Source organism: Mobula hypostoma, chromosome 1, assembly GCF_963921235.1.
Source record: "Mobula hypostoma chromosome 1, sMobHyp1.1, whole genome shotgun sequence".
In the NCBI taxonomy this organism is placed as follows: domain Eukaryota; kingdom Metazoa; phylum Chordata; class Chondrichthyes; order Myliobatiformes; family Myliobatidae; genus Mobula; species Mobula hypostoma.
The window spans coordinates 202,124,973-202,149,902 of record NC_086097.1 but is presented as its reverse complement, the minus strand read 5'-3'; the positions used below and the strand labels follow the sequence as shown (position 1 = coordinate 202,149,902).

The 24,930-nt window shown below is 41.5% G+C and overlaps 1 protein-coding gene across 1 annotated transcript in view; it reads left to right on the top strand.

Annotated features, from left to right (window-relative positions):
* LOC134354245 (nucleolar protein 4-like) overlaps positions 1 to 24,930 on the top strand; it is a 424,681-nt gene that overhangs the window by 50,963 nt on the left and 348,788 nt on the right. Inside the window, exon 2 of the mRNA XM_063063184.1 lies at positions 12,576 to 12,776. The gene's annotated coding sequence lies outside the window, so the exon portion shown is untranslated. The remainder of the gene's footprint in view (positions 1 to 12,575; positions 12,777 to 24,930) is intronic.

Here is a 24,930-nt window from a genome sequence, read left to right as displayed (position 1 = left end):
CACATGAGGGTCCTTAAGAGTCATAGAGGTAATGAGGGGGTCATTAATTTTATCTTTGCATGAATGGAGATGTGAACTGTTGTGAAGACACTGGAGTAGAGATGATAGGAGCTGATAGGTGGTGTCGTACCCCAACCCTTCTGTTCAGTGATGAGTTTTCCAGTTTGACAAAGATGACTTCTTTAACCCTTCTTTCTCAGGGGTTCTGTCTGAGTGTGTTTGTTTTAAGCAACTCACAGAGTTTATAAGCTGGAAAACTACCCACCATGGATTGGAACTGAAGAAGCCTCTCGGACAAGTGGTGAAACATCTTCTAAACAAAACAGCAAGTCCAGTTGCCTTGATTTCCTACTGTTTGATGTTACAGCTGTTCTCCTGTCATCTGGCTGGGCAGGCTATAGAAGAGATTGTTCTCATTAGTCTCTGCAGTTGCAACCATCTTAAAACTGCTAAAACATCTAATACATTTTCACTGCCCCCCCACCGAATGATTCAATTACAGCATCTTTCTCCTTAGTAAATACAGATACGAAGAATTAATTTGAAAACCTCAGCATGATCTCTGCCTACTTGAGCAGTTTCTCCCTTTGGTCCAGAATGCAACATATCCTCTCCCAGTCAAGAGAAAATCTGCAGATGCTGGAAATCCGAGCAACACACACAAAATGCTAGAGAAACTCAGCAGGCCAGGCAGCATCTGTGGGGGGAAAGAAAAGTACAGTTGATGTTTGGGGCCAATACCCTTCGGGGGTCACCTTTTCCTTAATGTGCATATAAAATATTCTGCGATTTTGTTTAATCTTGTCTGTCAGTGATATGGCACCTCTCTTTTTTAAGTGCCCCCAGACTTTCTATGCTTCTAAAGGGCTTTTCCATTTTCACTTCCTATACGTATAATAAGCTGTCATGTTTTTTTTCTATCCAGTACTCTTTGCGTTCTTCAGACTTGCTGGCCTCACTTTTCATTCCCATGAGAACCCATTATTCGTAACAGTTGTGACAAAGAACTTTATGGTACTTTAGTACTGAATAACAAAATCAAATATTATTTATTCAAATGAAATGGAACGAAGATGAATTGGAACATCCAGGAAGAGAAAGACAAATTGACCCAATGAGATTCAACCATCAAAGATTAAGTTGAGGGTGTTGTTGGGAAGATTGGTAGCTGCAAAAATATGTTAGTGAATGAAATTAGAAAAATGGAATTTTGAAAGTATTGTTGAAAATTTTGAATTGGGAGCTGAAGGTGGATGTGTGATGCACTGACCAATGTGTAAGGCTGATAGTGAAATTGTTAGGGTATGATACGTGAAAAAAATCTTTACCACACATGTACACACACATGTGCACGCACACATTGAATTACAGACCATACCCGGGCAATGAATGTGCTCTGTATTTACAGACTGGCAAAATTGATTTATGGGTGTGAGTCAGAAAATACACAAAAATCATTCAATATGATAAACGCACCTCCATGCTATTACTGTGAATGGCCTCAAAAGGGAATAAAACTGAAAAAAAGAATTACCAAGTGGAAAGAGAGCGAGAGAGAGAGAGAAAAAATGAGTTTTGCTGTTCAGAGGAATGAATTTACATATGAAGGACTTTTGAATTTAATAATATGGGAGTTCATTTGTATGTGGGGATGTTCAAAGTAAATTTATGATCCAAGTACATATATGTCACTATAGACAACACTGGGATTCGTTTTCTTGTGGGCATACTCAAAAAATCTATAAAATAATAACCATAACAGAATCAATGTTCAACTAGAGTGCAGAAGACAACAAACTGCAAATAGAAAAGAAGAAATAATGATAAATAAAGATGAAGAGTCCTTGAAAGTGAGTCCATTGGTTGTGGGAACATTTCAATAATGGGGCAAGTGAAGTTATCCCCTTTGATTTAAGAGCCTAATCGTTGGGGGGCATTAACTGTTCCTGAATCAGTTGAGGTGAGTCCTGAAGCTCTTGTACCTTTATCCTGATGGCAGCAGCGAGAAGACAGATGTCCTGGATCGTGGGGATCCCTGATGATGGATGTTGCTTTCTGGTGACAGCATTTCATGTAGATGTGCTCAATAGTTGGGAGGGCTTTAGTCGTGATGGACTGGGCTGTATCCACCACTTTTTATAGGATTTTCTGTTCAAGGGCATCTATACCAGGCTGTGATGCAGCCAGTCAATATACTCCCCACTACACATGTATAGAAGTTTGTCAATGTCTTAGATGTCATGCCAAATCTCCACAAACTCCCAAGGAAGTAGAGGTGCTGCCATACTTGCTTTGTAATTGCACTTTCCTGCTGGGCCCAGGACAGGTCTTATGAAATAATAACACTGAGAAATTTAAAGATGCTATCCCTCACCACCTCTGATGAGGACTGGCTCATGGATCAGCTCTTTGGTCTTGCTGACATTGAGTGAGAGGTTTTTGTTATAGATGTTCTTAAGTTGAGTATTCGTAAGCTGGGCATGACCTGTCTTTCTTTACTGCATCAAAGGTTTTCTGGCTACCTTACACCTTCATTTTTCATGCATACCTGGAGGAAAGAACAGTACATGACTCACCCTGTCAGTCATTTCCACCAATGACCAGTGCAACATCCAAAGACCAGGAAGCCCACTTCCCGTCACTTTGTGCCATGTATTTTCTAGCAATTTTCATTCTGGTTCATGATCACTACAGCTAGTGAAGCCACAGTGCACGCTCCTTGATGTGTAGAATAGTTTTTTTATGTCTTGCAGATTGGCTTTAATTGTTGCCAGCCATTCATGAAATTGGAAATCTCTGAGGCATTAACCTGCTCAACAGCACGTTTAGTGCTGGCTGGACACTGAAATCTGTATAATAAAATGGAAGCATGGATTTTATAAATCGCCTAAATTACCTTAAGCAGTTGATACCTTCATCTTTAGGGACTGTCAGTATTCTTTCTTGGGTCTACACTGTGAGTAACTGAAATGGCTTGGTATATTGAAACCAGTGGCATCAAATTCAGTTGAGCTTTGAGCTTAGTAAAGGATGTTGCCTCTGTACTTGCTGATCTTACAGCTGCCTGAAACAAATTATTCTTATAGGAAGTGGCTTAAATTTCCATTCAACTACTGACTACAATCTAAAATCACCTTCTGTAGATACTGATAAAAGCAAAGTGAATTGACAAACAAATGAACAGATGCAATTACTTGTCACACATTAATTTCTACCGATTATAGTGTGAACTTGGAGCATGTAAAAATGTATATAAAGTGATGAATGAGCTACTGATTTGATTTGGGTATGATTTTCAATTTCAGACACCGGTAAATTTAGCATGATATGAATCAGAAGCATATACATTTACAAAGCAGCTGGTGGGATCCCACTGTAGTGTAAATAATTGCTCTCCAGTCCCACCTGGCACTATTTGGATGGATCTGGTCTTGACTTGCTGGAGCTCAGTACCTGTTGACACTGAACAAAACACAAAATGCCTTCAGCTGCATTAACATTAAACAAATTTACTAAGCAACACAGCCTTATCAGCATGTTTGCCTCTGACACATAACAAGTCTGACAGACACTGGTTGAGGGCTGGCAGTGGCATTCAATCTTAGTCATAAAACTGCTGGTACTTTGGGGTGCTCTTACTTCCCGCTCAATTTAGTATATTTATTACATTGCCCTTGAGGTTTCTTCCTTCAACAATTATCCACAAATAATATTTTTTTTGCTGGTCGGGGGGGGGGTGTTCGGGGGTGTTGCCTTGCTACTGCTTGTGTGTGGTGGGGGGAGCTGGGGAGGGGCTTTGGAGTTAATAATGTTTAACTGTCATTCATTCTTTGGGGCTCGCCTCTGTTTTTGTGGATGTTTGCAAAGAAATGCATTTCAGGATGTATATTGTATACATTTTTCTGACATTAAATGCACCTATTATTTAAGAATAATAATAGTCACATCATTTCAGTTATTAATTTATCCTGGCTACTGTTCGGAGATCTGTATGTAATACCCATTACGGTCTTTTTACCCTTGCAGTTTCTAGGTGAGATGTAGGGAATCTGATATGAAGGCTTGCTGATGGGGATGTTGGACAGCCTTACTGCAACTTGAGGGCCTGGATGAGAATCACACAAAAGGGTGAATGTGATGTGGATACACAACAAGGTAGTTGCTGCATTGTCAGGCCTGCTGACTCAATACACAAGATATTCTAATACAGGGCATTAATGTCTTCATGGTCACACAGGCGGATACGCAGAGCCAAGAGACTATGATGACCGCTCTAGAGGTCGTACACACTCTTTGCAAAGCTTCGACAACAATCTTGCCACCTGCTTCAGGGTGAGGGCTGTCTTGGAGGAACAGGTGGAGACAAGGTGTCTTGCTGCATCTGCATCATTGAGCAGAGTGATGCTATTCACGCCAGAGAAACAGGTTTACAAATCATATGTAACAGGTTTTCCAGGAGCAAATGGACGACACACATGAACAGCTTGCTACTAAGTATGAACAGAAAGTATAGCATATGAGTAACTAACTCTCTTCAGTGAGCAGCAGGATACTATGTGTGAGCAGATCACTTGATTATATGAGCAGAAGAAGGGTAGACATGAAATCAATTCTCTTCTGCAGAAGGAGGAAAATATTCCCTCTCTCCTACATCCCTTCACAGAGATGAAATCTGCTCAGATTATGCAGATGGCTGACTGAGTGAAAACAGGCTAGACCTGATAATGCAAACAACAGGAATTCTGCAGATGCTGGAAATTCAAGCAACACACATCAAAGTTGCTGGTGAACGCAGCAGGCCAAGCAGCATCTATAGGAAGAGGCGCAGTCGACGTTTCAGGCCGAGACCCTTCGTCAGGACTAACTGAAGGAAGAGTGAGTAAGGGATTTGAAAGCTGGAGGGGGAGGGGGAGATGCAAAATGATAGGAGAAGACAGGAGGGGGAGGGATAGAGCCGAGAGCTGGACAGGTGATAGGCAAAAGGGGATACGAGAGGATCATGGGACAGGAGGTCCGGGAAGAATCCCCCCCCCCCCGTCTTTCTCCCTAGGCCTCCTGTCCCATGATCCTCTCATATCCCCTTTTGCCTATCACCTGTCCAGCTCTCGGCTCTATCCCTCCCCCTCCTGTCTTCTCCTATCATTTTGCATCTCCCCCTCCCCCTCCAGCTTTCAAATCCCTTACTCACTCTTCCTTCAGTTAGTCCTGACGAAGGGTCTCGGCCTGAAACGTCGACTGCGCCTCTTCCTATAGATGCTGCCTGGCCTGCTGCGTTCACCAGCAACTTTGATGTGTGTTGCTAGACCTGATAACTGTCATTTGGGTAGGCTTTAGGTCTAGAGGCTGAAACAATGCCACTGCACTTCAGATGTGAACAGATCATTGTACATTGCCTCCCCTTTCCTGACCTTGAGCTTCCAAAGTCATTTGATGCTTTGGTTAAGTAAGGTGATGCCTCCTTCAAAGGTTCAAAGCGTGACCTCTTAGGCAGTATATGGCCTATATGGTCCCTGTAATCTTGCTATCTACCCTGTGGTACCTCATTTGGACAAGTTTCTGATGATGATGGTGCTGGCTGGTTCTTCACTTGCGAAGATCAAGAGGGAAGAAGAGTCCTCAAGGGTGATTGCATGATCGTTGGTGATTGTTGAGTCCACGTATCTCACATGGACAACTCCAGGTTACTGAAAGCAATACTCTATGAGGAAATCTCTCAGGGCAAAAGAGACTGTGGTGCCCCATGCAAGAGGTACAAAGACCAACTTAAGCAGCAGCTCTCTTAGGCAAATATCAAAATTAACGAGTGGCAGCAGCAGGCCTGTGACAGGGGCCGCTAAAGAACGTTGATCTGCAGAGCAGCCAAGAATTTAGAGGAGAGTGACCCAGAAGAGTGACTATTGAAGAGAAGACGCAAGAAGGTTCCTACTACCCAAGTGCCCACATCCCAGCTCTTTCCGTATCCCTACTACTTCAAAGTCTGCAGATCCAGAATTGGTCTCTACAAGTTTCTACTGTCATGTATTTCAAACAGAAAGGCAATTGCTCTTGATACTGAAGAATGATTTTCCATTGGATATGATTGCCTCCCTGAAGCAGGGCTCAATCTGTGAAATCATTTGACTGATGCCATGGCCCCAGTGTCATTTTGGTAATGAATGGGACTAAGTGTGATCTCAAAACATGAAGTTAGTTCCTATGTCAAGGTTATTCTCTCCTGCTACCTCTGGTCTCCCAACATTTACAATGGGAAGTTATGTGTGTTAACAATTATTCTGGCCATATGGAAATAATGGGTAGTATAATTATGGATTAACTAAATTGACAACCAATCTTCAGGAAATAAAATCTGTGCACCGTTTAACTTCTAACTGATACTTTGTGGCTAGTGAATCATTGTGGCGAGCTATACTGATTCTGTCTCACTGCAACTACAGAGGGAAAAGATGATAGATGAATATTCCTGCTATTAGTACGTTGTTAAATGGGTATCCTTGCCACTTAGGACAGGACAGATCTGTATTGTCACTTACCTTCTGGTAAGTTTATATTCATGGAGCCAATCCTCATCCTGGTAACAAATGGGTAAATTTTGGGTGTCTGCAGTTTGTACTCGGAGGCTGTTGGAACAGATATGAGTATTGAATACTCAAAGGTGTTCTGTTGTTTGGGATGTGCTACCATTGTAAATAGGTAATTCAGTAAATTTACCAGACTGTATTCAAAATGTTAAAGTTAAGTATATGATTATAGCAATTGAAACTGTCTTTAATCTTTTGTTGTTATCTTTATGCTGAAGAAGTATGAAACATGTGAGGAGAGTGAGATTCTCATAGATTACCCTGGAGTCTGTGCTGGAGGTTTGCTGTGTAAATAAGAGAAAATCTGCAGATGCTGGCCAGCTAAGCAACACACACAAAATACTGGAGGAACTCAGCAGGCCAGGTAGTATCTATGGAAAAGAGCAAACAGTTCACATTTCTGGCTGAGGCCCTTCATTAGTCCTGTTGAAAGGGTCTCATCCTGAAACGTTAACTGTTTATGCTTTTCCATAGACGCTGCCTGACCTGCTGAGTTCCTCCAGCATTTTGTGTGCATGTTGCTGTGTAAATAAATACATTAGTGTTTCCCAGTTGCAGCTTCAATGGGGCTCAATTTTAATCAGTACAACAATGCAGAGAGCTGATCCTGAGTGAAAATGGTTGAATCAGATACCTGTGCTTTGTGTGTGCTCCTTGTCTGGAGGAAACTTCTGTGGAATGGAGGAATATGACTAAAATAGCAAAGGCTCTGCTTTCCATTTTCTCAGAGCCCGTCTTTAAGAGTGATGTTGAAAAAAAAACTGGAATAAATGTGGAACTGCTAACCAAAACAGCGAACTCTATTTTATGGGATAAAGCATTACATTTGTGTATTTTTTTTGTCTGTAATGCAATGTTGCATGTGTTAAGAAAAATAGGTTGATAAAAGAAATTTTGTTTTTCCACATGAACTTTGCAAGGCCTTATTTACTGGTTTCCAAATAAATGGGTGTTGCGGCAGGGGCGGGGGTGGTCATGGAGATGGGGGAGTAATCACCCATATGTGCTCATGAAAGTGTGATGCTGCTGTAAATTCATCCTGTTCTGATCAGCTAAGTGGAATGTGGTGCTTGTACCAATAAAACATCATCAGTTCTTCACTGTCTTCAAAATGGCTGATTGGTACAAAACATATAATGAACCTCAACTATAGTTTCAAGAGGGATTTCTCATCTCTAAAGTGTGTCAACTTCTTATCCTTGAAGTATGAGCTCCTTAATTCATCTACTTGCCGGCTTTCTGGCAATCTGATCAATGCATTGCAATGTGGATTTCTTTCAAGTGCAGAGGCTACATCAGTGAATCATCATCATCATGGATGCGGAGCAGCTGTCAAATGTGTTCAAGCATTGTTTTTTCTACAGAATATATTTCCTGCTAGGAAGATACAGTGTCTGTAAAAAGTATTCACCCCCCCCACCAGAAATTTATATGTTTTATTGTTTTACAACATTGAATTGCAATGGATTTAATTTGTTTTTTTTTGACACTGATCAACAGCAAAGACTCTTTGATGTCAAAGTGAAACAAATTTATACAAATTGATCTAAATTTCTTATAATTATTAAACACAAAATAATTGATTGCATTATTACTGACATGCTTCAAGTCAGTATTTAGTAGATGCACCTTTGGCAGCAATTACAGCCACAAGTCTGTGTGGCTAGACCTCTATTAACTTTGCACATCTGGACACTACAATTTTTCCCCATTCTTCTTTACAAAACTACTCAAGCTCTGTCATAATTGCATGGGGATCATGAGGGGAGAGCCCTTTTCAAGTCCAGTCACAAATTCTCAGTTAGATTGAGGTCCAGACTCTGACTTGACCACTCCAGAACAACAACTTTGTTGTTTTTAAGCCATTCCTATGTAGCTTTGGCTCTATGCTTGGGGTCATTGTCTTGCTGGAACACAAATCTTCTCCTAAGTCGCAGCTCTCTTGCGGACTGCATCAGGTTTTTCTCCTAGATTTCCCTGTATTTTGCTGCATTCATTTTACTCTCTAACTTCACAAGCCTCCCAGGGTCTGCTGCAGTGAAGCATCCCCACAGCATGATGTAGCCATGACCATGCTTCACAGTAGGGATGGTGTCTTTTTGATGATGTGTGAAGTTGGGCTTATGCCAAACATAAGAGTTAAGCTGATGGGCAGAAATCTCAATTTTGGTTTCATCAGACCATAGAAGCTCCTTCCAGCTGACTTCAGAGTCTCACACGTGCCTTCTAGAAAACTCCAGCTGAGATTTCATAGAAACATAGCAAACCTACAGCACAATACAGACCCTTTGGCTCACAATGCTGTGCTAAACATGTACTTACTTTAGAAAATACCCAAGGTTACCATAGCCCTTTATTTTTCTAGGCTTCATGTACTTATCCAGGAGTTTCTTAAAAGACGCTATCATATCTGCCTCCAGCACCATCGCCAGCAGCCTATTCCATACACTCACCACTCTGCGTAAAAACTTACCCAACATCCCTTCCGTACCTACTTAAAATTGTGCCCTCTCGTTGTTATGCATTTCATATGAGGTTCTTCAACAGTAGCTTTTCTTTACCACTCTTCCATAAAGCTGTGACTGGTGAAGCACCCAGACAACAGTTGTTGTCTGCAGTCTCTTCCATCTCAGCCACTAAAGCTTGTAACTTCGCCAGAATTGTCCTAGTTCTCTTGGTGGCCTCCCTCACTAGTCCCTTTCTTGCATGGTCACTTAACTTTTGGGGATAACCTACTCTAGGCAGATTTACAGCTGTGCCATATTCTTTCCATTTATTGATGATTGACTTAACTGTACTCCAAGGGATATTCAGTGACTTGGAAATGATCTTGTATCCATCTCCTGACTTGTGCTTTTCAATAACCTTTTTTTGCAGAGTTGTTTGGAGTGTTCTTTTTGTCTTCATGGTGTAGTTTTTGCCAGGACACTGACTCACCAGCAGTTAGCCCTTACAGAATCAGGTGTATTTTTACTACTATCAATTGAAACACCTTAACTGCATACAGGTGATCTCCATTTAAATAATTATGTGACTTCTGAAATCAATTGGCTGCACCAATAACAATTTGGTGTGTCATATTACAAGGGGTGAATACTTATGCAATCAATTATTTTGTGTTTTATATTTGTAATTAATTTAGGTAGTGATCTCTTTTCACTTTGACACAAGAGTATTTTTCTGTTGATCAGTGTCAAAAAAGCGAAATTAAATCCACTGTGATTCAATGTAGTAAAACAATAAAACATGAAGACTTCCAAGGGAAGTGAATACTTTCCTCAGGCACTATATATTTCACATCAGTCAGAGCTTATGCAAACTGATATGTATTTATCAGGATGTTGTTGCAAGACATTGGAGTAACTTGAACAGAGATTCAATCATACTTTATAAGCAGTGTTGGTGCAGTTGCCAAACAGGATACGGGGGAAAATTCTGCATAATCTGGGTTCTCCTGGTTAATTACTATATTACATTGGTAATAATGATTAGATCATGCCTTCATTTGCGTTTGTGACTATTAGTCTGTGTGCAGCTCAGAAGTGTCTCTCTTCCTAGGAATCTATGGTCAGAGCATCATGTTTAATTCAGCTGATAAAAAGTAGATGTGATCATCCAATTTGTCTGGCAGTTTCATGGTGTATTGAACAAGTAATCATTGTACACTGGATGACGTTTCCTCCTCCAATCAGCTGGGAGATAAGCTGGCTTGTCCCCTTGGTAACTTCCTCCTTGGATGGTGTTGGTATTCATTCTCTAGGGCTGCTGCTGTGCACACTTTCCCCGGCACTGACTGATGTCCGCAGTTCGCAAGCTTGTGTAGCATCCAACACAGGGCTGTCTGCCCTTGCCATTTGCCAATTGCCAATAAACCAATAAATTGGACTTGCAACATTCCACACCACCAGTGTCCAGCAGGGTCCTACGATCAGAAGAAAAGAGACCCAGACAATCATTTGCTGTTAGACTATATTACCACCTTCACCAATGCCGCTCTGATGCTGGTGGCATCACGGCCTGCACCCAGTCCAGCTCCTTTAGTTTTTCTGTTAATACGCAACTCAGCGATGGGGTAGACCTGCAGGATTTTAAATTCTTGATGTCTAGCAAGGTCTTGTGGTCATAAAAAAAAAGTTTAAAAAAGACAATAACACCTTTGGTTGACTCCATAGAAGCCAGTGCATCTGAGCGCACTGCTATCTTACTGAGTGGAAGGCAGTGGAGTCTCATCAGGAGGAGAACAGTGTATTATCCTGATGCTTTGTGGGCTCTCAGTTTATCTCTGATCAGTTAATGTGGTTACAATACAATCTGGAGTGAGGTGCCTCAGAAATAGAGGGCAGCTTATTTCCCCTCAAGTCCATTCCTTGGGGCATTCCCGGCCAAAGAAAGTGTCTATTAATGTAGACTCACTCAGGATGAAGAGATTTTGGGAATCACCAGAAAATATGCTATTCACTAATATTAAATTATTCTCATGATCCACAATGACTTGAACATTAAGAGAGTGGAAGACCTTTTGATCAATTAAAATTTATTCATTGATGAAGCTCCAGTTTATTTTGGGCTGATATTTTTGTTGCATTATGAGTTACATCATTTGTTGTGTGCCTGATGAAAGGTCAGTGTTGGTGCATCAATGTGGATTGATTACTTTTGTAATGGGTATAATTTCATTCAGATATAATTAAAACACTATCATCCAGTAGCAATTTGAAGTTAAAGTTACAAGTATTTCATAATAGATCTATTTAATATTTTCTTTGGAGGGGTGGAATTTAACTTTTAATAGCAATTCGGAGCAGATGAAGTTGAATATGTAAATATATTCAATATATTCAGTCCAGGTACTACATTGTGTTTACCATGTTTTAATATTGTTTTGCTCATGATGGTTGGAAAGTTTCTCTGTGAAGAACATTGTGAGTCTCCTGCATCTCTGAGAAGAAAACTTACAGACTGGAAAACTCTACATATTTCATAGTTGGACAACTAAGGTAGAAAAAGGAAACCAAAGAACAATAGTAACCCTATCACTGATATTAGGCTACTACTACATTTTTAAATAAAGCAGCTGAACATTGTACTTTTTAGCAGATTAGAAATAATCATAAGTGGTAAGTCATCAGGTGGAAAACTGATTTAATTATTTTTGGCCAATACAATCAATGGGAAAAGTTTATGTGAGCTTTCATTAAAATTGATTATGAGCTAAAGGTTAATCCTCTAGAAATAAACACAAGTTATTGACCTAATTTGGAAATTAGCTGAAAGGCAAGTAACAAGAGTATAAGGATAATGAGCAAGCACTCAAATTGGTAGTATGCCAAAGGGTTTCGGGCCAAAACATCGACTGTACCTTTTTTCCATAGATGCTGCCTGGCTTGCTGAGTTTCTCCGGCACTCTATGTGTGTTACTTGGATTTCCAGCATCTGCGGACCTTCTCTTGTATGTGTCTAATAGCATGCTGCAAGAGCCTGTATCAATGTCTGAGCTATTCAACATATTTAGTGACAATTTGAGAATGTGCAGAAAGCCATCTATCCAAGTCTGCTGGACCCACTGTGAGGGGTACTGAGACAGTATAGTGAGAAGAATATTAAAAAATGACATTAAAAGATGAGATAAGCAGGTTCTTGATGTAGAAAATTGAGGTCCTCCACTTAGAACTTGGTATTCTTTTCAATCCTTTTTTTTGATCAGTGTAAATCCAGACACAATGGAGGGACATCAATGTACATGGATCATCAAAATGTGATGAACAGTGGAGTTGGTCCATCTACTCATCAGAATCAAAAGTGCTGATTACACTGTGAACAATTGGGCAACTTTTCTGAAGCCGCCATGAATTATTGTGTTTTTACTAACTTCAGGCCTTCAAGAGTTAACTGTTTGTCCAATTGTTTGATACTTCATTATATGTGTTTTGTGTCATGTTGCCTAGGCAGGCTTTTCCTATTCCTCAGCAATTCAATCTTTCCTCTTTTCTTCTGCAGATGGATACCGGGAAGATTCAGGAAAAGAACAACACAGGGACCTGCCTAGCTGCATCCAAAGCACACGCTTGTCTCAGGCACCAGATCAATCTTCTTTCTGGAGACTGTGGTGACACCATGACTGACCTGGATGTACCTAAGCTTATAAAGAAAATTTTAAAAATGTGAGCAAGTCAAGGGCAACTCTTCTCTTTATTTAAGGTAATTTTTAAAAATCTGCCAGTAGTGGTGCTGGATTCAGACATCCCACCCTGCAAAAACTCATTTCAGGGAGGTAGCACCATCAATTTGCAGGAGACTCCTGGAACTTCTGGGAGAGGTGGGATGTCTGTTATTTGAAGCAAAGGAGTGGGGCATGACTTTGTAAAACTTCTTTGAAGACTTCATTCCTTGAAATGTTGGAGACTGGGGGTGGGGACCATCATAGAGTAGCTCCTTAGCAGCTAGCCAGCTAGTTTAAATAATGTTAGCTATGCTAATGAACAAATGACACCTGGTTAACTCACCTCAACATGTCTTTTATAGTCTTAACTCACCATGAGCAATAGAAAAGTCACTGTTGCAAACAGTGCAGCGAGCAACACTGTCATTATTTTTGACCCCTATTAGGCAGGGGTACACTTTAGGGTAGTCTGGGGTGATGTACGTTTTATATTTTCTTTGTTTGGAACACTCTGCCATGGTGCGCTCTCACTCGCTCTCTGTCTCTCTCTCTCTCTCCTCTTGTGGTCACTCTCGTGCTCTCTCTCTCTCTCTCTCGTTGCTCTCGTGGTCGCTGTCACGCTCGCTCGCGCTCTCTCTCTCATGGTCACTCTCGCGCTCTCTCTCTCTCTTGTGGTTGCTCTCACACTCTCTCTCTCTCTCTCTTTCTCTCGTGGTCGCACTCGCGCTCTCGCTCTCTCGTGGTCGCTCTCATCCTTGCTCCCTCTCTCTCTCACTCTCAAAAAAATTGATTTCCAGGATATTGTATATAATTTGTGGGGTCAGGGAGCCACTATTAATATGCGGGAGACTCCTGGAACTTCCAGGAGAGGTGGGATGTCTGTGGATTCGTATGCTGAGGTAGCACATAATACCTGAATAAAGTACTGAGCATGTAGTAACAATACTAGAGCCTTTCTGGTTTAAAGGGTGCTGAAAGTATAGAATGCCTTAAAATGGAGGCTGAGTGTATTCTCCATAAAGGAGAAATAACTTGCATTTTACTTCAGTACTGGTCGCAAACAGTGTCGGGAAGAGAATTACTTTTCACTGGGTGAATGTGTTGTCCTGTTCTTATAGCCTGTGAGATCCTGGACTTATTTCAGACTGTCGTTTTAGGGTACTGCCATACTGGTGCAGTTGTTCTTGAAAGAAGTAGATGAAATGCTGTTTGTGGCAGGCAATGCAATTGTATGCAGCTGATTGGCTAAAGTGGCAGCCTGGAATAGCAGTTATGACTTTTATATCCACTGGCAATTTAGAGCCACGGTGGATTAGAATAACTCATTAATGACTTGCTTGCTGAAATGCTTCTCCTGGGATGACTGTGTGTTCCTGGTGAGGGGCACTGGTGAATGGTATCTTTCTGCAATTTGACTTACTTGGCATCCTGCTTTTTTGATCTTTGTCTTTCTCCAACTTGACATTTAGAGAGATTCCCACTGGGAAATGCATTGATAACAGTAATATTGCTGGGAGAGAAACGAAATTAGTTTCCAATTGATGAAAAGGCTCAAAAGAACTTAAGTGGCAAAAAGGAAGAAAATCTACAAAGTGATTAGAAAATGGCAAATGTATACACAATTATAATTGCTGACTCCTTTCCATGACCTCGGACTGAGACAACTGCCTGGACACCAATTTCATAGGTGTATTATGTCCTGCACATCTGACCAACAGGAAATTGTGTGTAAGACTGAAGTGAAAAACACACACAGAATTGTATAGCATTGGAGACAATTCTGACTGTTATGCCTATATCCCAATTCTTTGAAAAGCTTTACAGTTTTTCATCACCCTTAGTAACTTTATTTCTTTATTTTAACTATTTTCCTTTCAATATACATCCAATTTTAAGCTTCTGAATGTGTTTTTTTTTTACACCCTTTCTATTTATTCATTGCAATTTGCAACACTCACCACCTAGAAACATTCTTCATGTCCCTTTTGATTTTTGGTTATTCATCACATCCCAGGGAATATAGATCTTCCATTCCTTGGTCAAAATCTTTGTTTTCAAATACTTTCAATACATTTCTCTTCAAGGTTTACTTGTTCAGTGAACAATTCTAGCTATAGAACTAAAAGGTCTTGTCCTCTATTTGAGTGAATCTTTTGGCTCCTCTTCCAAAGCCTTAGCCCGTTTACCTTTGTACTCTGTCTCTTTTTGTAAATCCAAGGATTCCACCTGCTTTTTTAAGGTTTTATCAACTTGTCCTGCTGGCATTAAAGATCTGTGTATGTGAACCACCTGGTCTATTTAATCCTGTATTCCCTTTAAAAATGCATTAACATCCATCTGCCATGCATCTGTCCAACTGAAGCCTGCTCCTGTTCTAGTCATAATTGATATAAACATCTATAAATGAACAAATAAAATACTTAAGGTGGACACTCCTGGTCCTGTCCACTGGAAAGTAGATTACGACATTCACTGGATTTATGCATATATTTCAAAACTATTTGTGGGCTACTGTTGTGCAATATTTCTGTATATGTAAATGAGTGCTTTTTGCTTTTTAATGAACAATACCAAAAAAATTACACTAGATTCTAAATGTAAGCAAATAAAATAATTAAGTTAATTCTCCAAATTACAACTGTGTACTGATTTTAACAGATACCAGTGTGAACCAAATGCAAATTCTGTGCAAGAATAGGTTTTCTAGGCAACTTGGAGGCCAGAAAATCTCACCTCATTCACCTACTGCCCCCCAGAGATAAGAAATAGTCTAAATGGAACTCTTAAAAATATTCACTATTGAAAGAAAAAGAATATCTTTCAGCAAGATTGCAGTTGGAGAGGCAGCACGGAAGGTCCTGCTGCTTTGTTTATCTGATTTTTTTTTCGGGGGTTTGTTGTTGGTGGAAGTGAGGGCAAGGGATTCTGCACATATGTAAGAAAGGGATCAACAACCTTGGGTGCTCAAGGTAAGTCAAGGATGTGGTGCAAATACATTTCCTCAACACAAGCACCTTCAAGTGTCCTCCTTATCTGCTTTCTCAGCAACTAGGTCTGCAGAAACTCTTTTCTGACTAAGTCAATCCAATATTCAGACACTTCAATGCATTTTATCTGATACTCAGGAATGTCAGGAACACTTCAACAACAAGAACTCGGTTCCCTCCCGCGGCCCAGGAAGAGCTTGCCCTTCACGTCTTTGTAAAGGCGCTGACACTGGAGTGCCTTCGGCAGCACATACGCCTGACATCATTGCTGGCAGAGGTGGAGAAGGAACAGATATTTCACCCCCCCATCCCGCCCAAAGTGCCTCCTGAGACTGCCTGCAGAATCCCTCAATTGTCGCCTGCATGGATGAACTGTTTGGGTGAAGAGCAAGGCTAATATGTGGACTGTGTGGTGGAAGGTATCAGATGTTCATTGGTGGATACTGGGTCAACCATCACCATCATCCCTTCGGATGACTGCCCCAACACAAACCAGCCATCCCCACCTCGGTGGACAACGACAGCGGTCCAGCTGTCTACGGTCACCAACGGGTGGGGAGGGAGCTACAGACACCCCCACCCCCAGTGCCCCAGGCAGTGCATCAACCACCACCAGGATGTTTGGACTTTGTTGTGGACTCTGGGGTTCCCAGGGATGACTGACCCCTCTGGTGGGGGCAATGTGACGCTCTGGGACTGCAGTTGACGCTGGCTGCTGCATTCAGATTCAGAATCAGGTTTATTATCACCGGCATGTGACGTGAAATTTGTTAACTTAGCAGCAGCAGTTCAATGCAATACATAATCTCGCAGAAAAGATTTAAACAAATAAATAAACAAGTAAATCAATTACTTATTTTGAATTGATTTTAAAAACATGCAAAATAGAAATACCGTATATTAAAAAAAAGTGAGGTAGTATCCAAAGATTCAATATCCATTTAGGAATCGGATGGCAGAGGGGAAGAAGCTGTTCCTGAATCACTGAGTGTGTGCCTTCAGGCTTTTGTACCTCCTACCCAATGGTAACAATAAGAAAAGGGCATGCCCTGGGTGTCCTCATGGCCAGTGCAGCTTATTGTTCTTCTTTTATAATACATTCGTGGAATTATTGTTCATTTATCATTACAATTTATTTCGGGTTATACAGTATAGTTGTTCGCTTGTGTGTTTGTGGGTCACACTGACTGCAACCGGAGTGTGTAATAATCACCATCCCTGGCTGTATTTGACTGAGTAGTTCTCACCGTGCTCATCGCAATAAAAACAGCGGTTGAGTTTAACGAGCTCCTCTCGTCTGTCATCATGGACCAAATGCTTGCTACAATACCCAATGACTTGGCCTCCACAGCCATGTATGGCAATGAATTCCAGACTCACCATCCTCTAAGTAAACAAATTGCTCCTCACCTCTGTTCCAAAGTGATGTACTTTTATTCTGAGGCTGTGCCCTCTGGTCTTAGATGCGCCCAGTAATGGAAACATTCCTTCCACATCCACTCTAACTGGGCCTTTCAGTATTCCGTAGGTTTCAATGAGATCCTCTATCATCCTTCTGAAGTCTAGTGACTATGAGCCGAGAACCATCACATGCTCCTCATACACAAGATAATTTTTGTAAACCTCCCTTCTGCAATATCAATAATTTCCCACTTGGGATCAATAAAGTACTTACTATTATTAATTATTATCATCATCATCATCATCCTTTCTTAGGAGGTCCAAAATCCTCCTAATGTTTTTTTTAAATTCAACTCAGCCTCTTTTGTATTATTCTAGTCCTCTGTACTATTGAGATTCTCACAATACCCCAAGTGTGGTCTGACTAATGGCTTACAAAGCCTCAGCATCACATCCTTGCCTTTACATTCTTATCCTCTTGAAATGAATGCTAGCATTGCATTTGCCTTCCTTATCCTGTCCCTAGAATACCTCCAGTAATTTACCCATGACTGACATCGGGCTCACTGGCCTATAATTTGCTGGCTTATTCTTAGAACCTTTCTTGAACAATAGAACAGCATTAGCTATCCTCCAGTCTTCAGGCATTTCACCTGTGGCTGAGGATGTTTTAAATATCCCTGAAATTTATGAATTAGCCTCCCACAAAATCTGAGGAGACACCTTGTCAAAGCCTAAGGATTTATCCACCCTAATTGGCCTCAGGAGACTTGGGAGTTCTTGTGCAGGACTCCTTAAAGATATCATAGAACACTACAGCACAGAAGCAGACCATTTGGCCCATCTAGTCTTTTCTGCCTCATCCCATTGACTTGCACTTGGTCCATAGCCCCCTATACCCATTCCATCCCATTTACTTATCCAAATTTCTCTTAGATGCTGAAATCAAACTCCAATCTATCACCTGCACTGGCAGCTCATTCCACACTCTCACCACCCTCTGAGTGATGAAGTTTCCCATCATGTTCCCCTTAAACTTTTCACTTTTCACCCCTAACCCATGACTTCTAGTTGCAGTCTCATCCAACCTCCGTGAAAAAAGCCTGTTTATATTTACCCGATCTATACCCCTCATAATTTTGTATACCTCTATCAATCTCCCTCCCCCCCAATCTTCTATGTTCAAGGAATAAAGTCCTAACCTATTCAGTCTTTCTTTGTAAACTGGGTGCTCAAGTCCTGGCAACATTCTTGTAAATAAGATTGAAAGAATGCAGAGAAAATTTACATCTTTCCTATAGTTAGATACCAAAACTGGACACAATACTCCAAATTAGGCCTCACAAACCTCTTGTACAACATCAGCATAACAACCCAACTGCTGTACTTTATGACCCTAGCCACCTGTGATGCCACTTTCTTGGAATTATGGATCTGTATTCCCAGATCCCTCTGTTCTACCACACCTCTCAGTGCCCTTCTGCATACCATGTAGGACCTTCCCTGTGTGGTCCTCCCAAAAGTGACATCCTTTACTATTGTCGGCATTAAATTCCATAAGACCATAAGACAAAGGAGCAGAAGTAGGCCATTCGGCCCATCGAGTCTGCTCTGCCATTTTATCATGAGCTGATCCATTTTATCCTATTTAGTCCCACTGCCCCGCCTTCTCACCATAACCTTTGATGCCCTGGCTACTCAGATACCTATCAATCTCTGCCTTAAATACACCCAATGACTTGGCCTCCACTGCTGCCCGTGGCAACAAATTCCATAGATTCACCACCCTCCGACTAAAAAAATTTTTTCACATTTCTGTTCTGAAAGGGCGCCCTTCAATCCTGAAGTCATGCCCTCTCGTACTAGACTCCCCCACCATGGGAAACAACTTTGCCACATCCACTCTGTCCATGCCTTTTAACATTCGAAATGTTTCTATGAGGTCTCCCCTCATTCTTCTAAACTCCAAGGAATACAGTCCAAGAGCGGACAAAGGTTCCTCATATGTTAACCCTCTCATTCCCGGAATCATTCTAGTGAATCTTCTCTGTACCCTCTCCAACGTCAGCACATCCTTTCTTAAATAAGGAGACCAAAACTGCCCACAGTACCCCAAGTGAGGTCTCACCAGCGCCTTATAGAGCCTCAACATCACATCCCTGCTCCTATTCCTTCTGTCATTTTCAAGCCCTTTTTTCCAGCTAGTCCAAATCCCACTGCAAGCTTTGATAGTCTTCCTCACTGCCCACTACACCCCAGTCTTGGTGTCATCCGCATGCTTGTTCATCCAGTTGACCACATTATCATCCAGATAGTTGATATAGATGACAAACAACGATGGACACAGCACCGATCCCTGTGGCACAGGTCTCCAGTCAGAGAGGCAACCATCTACTCCCACTTTTTGGCTTCTCACGTGAAGCCAATGTCTAATCCAATTTACTACCTCATCTTGAATAACAAGCAACTAAACCTTCTTGAACAACCTCCCATGTGGGATCTTGTCAAAGTTCTTGCTAAAATCCATATTAACTATATCCACTGCCTTCCCTTCATCAACTTTCCTAGTAACTTCCCTGAAAAACTCGATAAGGTTGGTTGGAGATGACATACCACGCACAAAGCCATGTTGACTATCATTAATCATTCCCTGTCTATCCAAATACTTTTATACCCGGTCCCTTAGAACACCTTCCAATAACTTTCCCATTAATGGTATCTGGCTGACTGGCCTATATTTTCCTTTCTTAAACACTGAACAACATTAGCTATCCTCTAATTTTCCAGCACCTCACTCATGACTAAGGATTTTTAAAAATCTCTGCCCACACCCCTGCAATTTCTGCACTCGCCCCCCCCCCCCACATTGGATTCAAGGAAACACCTTGTCAATCCCTGGGGATTTATCCACAACAAACACCTCCTCTTCTGTAATCTATAGTGTATAGGGTCCATGACCTCAGTGCTGCTTTGCCTCACTTCCATGGACTCTGTGTCTGTCCCCCAAGTAAATGCAGATGCAAAAACTCCATTTAATATCTTCCCCATATCTATCGGCTCCACGCATAGTTTACCACTCTAATCTTCCGGAGAACCAATTCTGTCCCTTGGTATACTTTTGCTCTTAACGTTTATCTGCAGAAGCCCTTAGGATACTCCTTCAGCTTGTCTGCTAGAGCAACCTCATGCCTTTTTTTTTAACCTTCCTGATTTCCTTCTTAAATATTCTCTTGCATTTCTATAGTCCTTAAGTAGCTCATTTGTTCCTACTTGCCTATACCTGCTATGCACTTTCTTTTTCTTAATCAGGGCCTCAGTGTCTCTCAGATAAGGTTCCCTAAACCTGTTACCTTTGCCTTTTCTTCTGACAGGAACATACAAACTCCATACCCTCAAAATTTCACTTTTAAAGTACACCTTTGCCAGAAAACCATCTGCCCCAATCCAGGTGTGCCAGATCCTTCCTGATTCCATCAAAGTTGGCCTTTCTCCAATTTAGAATCTCACCCAGAGGACCCGACCTATCCTTTTCCATAATTACCTTGAAACTGATAGCATTATGATCACTAGATGCAAAGTGTTCCCCTGCACTCCCCGTCCCATTTCCTGATAGGAGATCCAGTATTGCACTCCCTCTCACTGGAATTTCTTCATACTGATTAAAGAAAGCTTCTTGAACACATATGACAAATTCTTTCCCATCCAACCTTTTTACAGTGTGGGACCCCCAGTCAATACGTGGAAAGTTAAAATCACCTAATATCACAACCTCATGTTTCTTGCAACAGTCTGTGATCTCACTACCAATTTGTTCCTCTAAATCCTGCAGTCTGTTGAGTGGTGTATAGTATAATCCCACTAACATGGTCATATCCTTCTTATTCATCTGTTCTACCCATAAACCTCAGAAAATGAGCTTTCCAGTCTGCCCCATCCTGTCTGACATTTTCCCAGACGGGTAATGCCGCCCCTCCCCCTTTAATCCCTCCCATTCTATCATGTCCAAAACAATGACAACCCAGAACATTGAGCTGCTGGCCCTGCCCTCCTGCAACCAAGTCTCACCAATGGCTATAAAGTCATAATTTCATGTGCCGATCCAAGCCCAAAGCTCATCTGCCTTCCTTACAATACTCCTTGCACTGAACTCAGAATATTAGTCCAACTATGCTCAGCCTTTTGATTCCTGACTTTGTTTGTCGGCTTAACAACAATCTCCACAGAGTCCAAAAGTCTGGAAGTACAAGGGTGGATGGGTGAAATAGCTTCTGTCACAATCACATAGGTTGTCATTAAACCTGGTTCATTGAAATGATTGTAAGGACTCAAACAAAAAATCTTGGAAAAGTTAGGGTTGAGTTTAGATTACAATATTATCCCTTTGAAGGAATAGTCACAACATGATTAACATGACTTTACATGACAGATGTCTCCATGTCGTATCCATACATGGAGATGAATGGATACCATTTTCTCTTGTCTAAGACAAGCCCATACCCCTCCCCCCCCCCACACACACACACACACACACAGAGCAGAATTAAAAACATGCTGAAAAACCTTCAGCTATTATTTTGTTTTCCTGTTCTTTTATGCATCAACACTGTTATTCCTTTATTTTTCCGGAAATGCTTTGTGATATTTTAACTATAAATAGAAATGTTATAGATCTCCACCATTTTAATTGAAGATACTGCCAGAACGTCAAATTCATGAGCAGGTAGTGGTGATTACAGAATGTTCTGCAGATATTGGTTCAGTTGGAGGTGTGCAGTAATTGTCATCAATTTTACATGTGGTATAATGATAGGTGTGTACAAATGGAGAGGATACAAGCTGGAAAGTATTTTGAAGACATCATAATTGAGTTAGATCTGGCATAGTCATGGAACAGGATTAACTTTTAAAAATAGCTTTTTTTTCGTGGCTGAATGCAATTTTGCAGAAGCAAAATGTAAAGCAGCTATTTGGAAGGAAATGATCAAAGTGGGTCATTCAATGAGATGACTGTGGGCTCACATCAAATATGTTATTAATAAAAGAAAAGGCTGGTTCTCAGTCTTGACCCCCCCAAGACATTGGGTAAAATAAGAGAAAACTGGGATGTGCTCAATGGTACAGAGGACGAGAGAAACATAGAGGAAGCTGAACTGAATTTAAAAAAAAATTAGAAAGCCAAAGAGGATCCTTAAACTATATTATAGTTAAAAATCAAGGAAAACTCTAAACTGTTTGACAAATATGAAGGTAAAAGGGATAATAAAGATGAGTAGGTCCTCTTTTAAAGGCATATTAAGAAATTAAAGATAATTAAAAATAGGTAAGTTGCAAAGCCAAATTGAAAAGTAAGCTGTGTACGTACATCTATTGATGCTTCTGGACACATCTTCAGTGATGTTCCTGGAATCATCAGGTGTTTCGGGTCTTTCAACATCATATAACCTCCTCCAGGTGACCCAGCCGGGGCTGACCAGACCCCAGCTTGTGTCTAGATGGCTAGCTACTTATGACTCCATGGCTCCCCTCTCTTGAGCCACAGCCATCTTGAGGCCCTCTCTGCCGCATCGGTGGTACTGCGGATGACTCTCCTCTTCCTCTCTCCCTCGATGCCCAAAATGCTGAAGGCCCTAACTAAAGAATGGGCTACGAATCCCCTACAACCAACCTCCACTGGGAGACACCTCGCTCTCCATCCAGCCTGCTGACAGTTGCTGACCAGTCCTGCGTACTTGGAGAGCTTCTTTTCAAAGGCCTCTTCCAAGCTATCTTCCCATGGGACTGTCAGCTCCAGCAGCACCACTTGCTTAGTAGACTCAGACATTAGGACAATGTCTGGTCGCAGGGTGGTGGCTGCGATATGGTTGGGGAACTTCAGCTGCCCTTCGAGGTCCACCAACAGCTGCCAGTCCCTTGCAGAGATCAGAATGCCTGCAGATGTTCTTTTGGCAGGTATTGGCTGCTCCCCAGCTCTGACAAAGGCAATGGTCTGCTTGGAGGGTCGGGACCGCTTCGCCCACTCAACTCCTGCGCTGACGGCTTCAGTGATGGTCTTCAGGACCTGATCATGCCTCCACAAAGTACCTTAGTAAATTAGATGCATCTCTGGATTCTGGCAACTTAAACTAGATGAACCGAGTTCAAAGTTGTGTACCTTTAACACTCCTTTAGGCAGATACTGTTTTCTTCGGCTTCCATTTGGAATTGCATCAGCTCCTGAAGTGTACCATAAAACCATTCACATGCTACATGAGCACACTGAGCGTGTGGATACATCCATGGACGATATTATTGTTTGGGGATCATCTAAACAGGAGCATGACGCCAGACTCAGACAAGTCTTAGAGGAAACACGCAAGGCAAACCTGAAGTTGCATAAAGACAAATGTCAGCTAGGAGTGACTGAACTTACCTCTGTGGGTGATATCATCAGCAAAGAAGGTGTGTGTCCTGATCCATTGAAGGTTTCTGCTATTGAGAACATTCCAAGACCGCAATTTAAAAAGGATGTTCCAAGGTTTATGGGATTGGTCAACTACATGGGAAAATTCATACCCAATCTTTCAGAACAGCTTGCTCCATTGAGCAGCTAACAGAAAAGAAAAACGAATGGAGCCGGATTCATGAACAGGAGAAGGCATGGCAAAATCTCAAGAAAGTGCTCACCAAAGAACCTGTGTTGAAATTCTATGATGCTGAGAGACCCATCAAAATCCCATGTGATGCATCTCAAGCAGGCTTAGGGGCAGTATTACTCCTAAAACGTGATCAGGAATGGCTATCAGTGACATATGCACCTCGTTCATTATCTGATCCAGAAACAAGGTATGTCCAAATTGAAAAAGAATTGCTCAGCATTATGTTTGCTTGTGAGAGATTTCATCAGTTTGTGTCAGGGCAATCTATTGATGTTGAAACTGATCATAAGCCTCTGATTGAATTGTTTCGCAAACCTTTAAGTGACTGTCCTTTGCGAATTCAGCGAATGATGATCAAATTGCAAAGATATGCATTGAATGTGTCATACACACCTGGAAAATTCATGTACGCGGCTGACACACTTTCCAGAGCTGTGGATCCAACAACAAAAGACAGTCACAGGGACGCTGTTGATGTTTGGGCATTTGTTGATATGCTCATAGAGACTGTACCTGTTGCTCCCGAAAAGTTGGAACTACCGCATCTTGAGACAGAGAAGGACAAAATTCTCAGTCAGGTAATACAAGTGGTGATGGATGGATGGCCAGATAATAGGCATGACTGTACCTCAGTAGTGCAAGATTATTGGAACCACAGATCAGAACTGTCTGTTCTGGATGGGATATTGTACAAAGGTAGTAGAATTGTGATACCTAAAAGTCTCTAAAAAGAAATCCTTGGGAAAATTCATGAAGGCCACCTAGGTATTGAAAAGTGTAAGAGAAGGGCACGGGAAGAGATGTTTTGGCCCAGGACGAATCAAGAAATTGCAGAGTTGGTGTCTTCCAGTCAAATATGCTTTAAATACCAACCTAGCAACTCTAAGGAGCCACTGCATCCGCATCCTAGTCTTCAGAGACCTTATCAGAAGGTAAGCGTTGGATCTTTTTGTAACTGACAACAAAGGTTATCTATTAATAACAGATTAATAGATCTGGAGGAGGAGAAGATGGCGGCACGACGCAGCGCGCGTGGCCATTCCGAATGATATCGTATGTGTTAACTGGGGGCCGTGCACAATCTTGATTTGATGGAGACAGCCGTGAGAAGCATGTAGGAACACCCAGAGAAACTTCTGAAATGCCCGCTTCGCTGCCGCTGCTACTGT